Genomic DNA, 1714 nt, shown 5'->3' with positions numbered 1-1714 from the left:
CTAGGAAATTCATGGCTTGCACGCACAAGGTGTTTCCGTCGACAACAACATCTCTCTCTCTCTCTCTCTTGAGTCTCTCTCTCTTGAGAGTCTTCCCGCCTAATGCCGCTTTTAATGATATTCATCTGAATCAATATTTTATGTTGTCCAAATTTCTTTGCTTCATCCCGACCGATGATTCTCACGATTATCACGGTGTATGAGACCGGCTTGGTGCTTTTGAGAAAAGGATTTTATCATTTATCATGACTTACTCTTGGTTTCTATTTCAGATTGAGACAGAAACTTCTAGCTCATTTGGTGGAGACAGAAATGAACAAGCGCTTGGTAGGTTCTTTTGGCATAGTTTTGTTTTCTTGGAAGATTTTTATATTGGTTTTGCTATCAGATTTTGGTTCGCAAAGTTCTTATTTAAATGCTTTGCTTTGTTTATTTGTATTTTGATATTCATAGTTTGACCACAACCTTAGTCGGTTAGTCACATGGATGCCAGAAGGTCATCTCTTCTTTAGCTACTTGAATTTTGGGGAGAGTACCTTCCTTGAATTCTCCGTCTTATGTGCAACTTCTGAGATTTAAGTCGTGTAATCGAGCAAAAAGTTGTGCTCAATTCTTTCTGAAGAAATTTCAGTCTTTTTTCAAAAGAAGCAGTATTGCAGTAAAAATGGTTGTCTTGGTAGTTCTAGACTTGACAGTTGATATATCCATATAAGGAGAATCTTACAAGGCTAACAATTTGCGGAGTAGGGAAGAATAATGTATTTGAGGATTTGAAATTCATATCCTAGCTTTAGTAATGTGAAATCGTCTTATATTGCGATATTAATCCCTTTTCTCGTTTGTCCATTTTGGCCTTTTATGGCGATTGTTCACTGCCATCGGGATTTATACTTATTCCATTATGCAGCATAAAATTTGTCTTCTGTGAGCAATACAATTAATAGAAGGAATGGTCCCTAAGGATGGGCAGCCTTGAAAATGTTGCTCCTGTTAATGGTCTGTTCTACTAGCTATGTTTACCTTGATTTTTTTTTGATGATGTGTACAGAAAGAAGGGACGTACAAGCGAAAGAAGTTCAATGCTATCTACCACTTCTTTGGTTATCAGGCTCGAGGGTCTTTGCCATCAAAATTTGATTGTGATTATGCCTATGCATTATTACTTTCAACATTGTTTATTGTATTCTTGTATTAACTCTTGTATTCATTGTTTATTGTAGGTTTAGCTAGTCTCGCTACAAAATATGAGAATTTTTTTTTTATTAGCAACCCATCAGCAACGGTTTATAACCGTTACAAACGAATTTTAAATTATTTTTTTTTTAAATTAACTAACAATTTTGCAACGGTTACAAACCGTTGGTAAACTTTTTAACAAATTACCAACGCTTAAAAAGCGTTTGTAAAATAAAAAACCGTTGCAAAACTTTTAAATTTGTGTACGAAATAGTTATAATAAGTGTTGGAAAGTTCTGTTTGCAACGGTTAACAACCGTTGCAAATTTCTATTTGCAATGCTTTTTAAGCGTTGCAAATATTTCCAACACTTTACCCACGCCATATTTGCAACACTTAAAAAGCGTTGCGAAAATTATTAGCAACGTTTTTTTGCCGTTGCAAATAGCCTGTTATGGTGTAGTGTTTATTGAAAATAAACTGAAATACGTTAATGAGCAGCTATTATGGTGCATAAATATTTGGAAACTAAGGGATC

At 34.8% G+C, this 1714-nt stretch overlaps 1 long non-coding RNA gene across 1 annotated transcript; it reads left to right on the top strand.

Annotated features, from left to right (window-relative positions):
• The first annotated feature begins 264 nt into the window (after nt 1–264).
• On the top strand, nt 265–1243 carry LOC147477776 (uncharacterized). The gene is made up of 2 exons (XR_015207529.1): nt 265–327; nt 1049–1243. It is a non-coding gene; the product is annotated as an uncharacterized LOC147477776 (long non-coding RNA).
• Nucleotides 1244–1714: the final 471 nt, after the last annotated feature.

The sequence above is a fragment of the Coptis chinensis genome, chromosome 9 (genome assembly GCF_015680905.1).
Source record: "Coptis chinensis isolate HL-2020 chromosome 9, ASM1568090v1, whole genome shotgun sequence".
Lineage (NCBI taxonomy): Eukaryota > Viridiplantae > Streptophyta > Magnoliopsida > Ranunculales > Ranunculaceae > Coptis > Coptis chinensis.
Note: the sequence above shows the minus strand (reverse complement) of the source record. Positions and strands in the feature narration are given on the sequence as shown.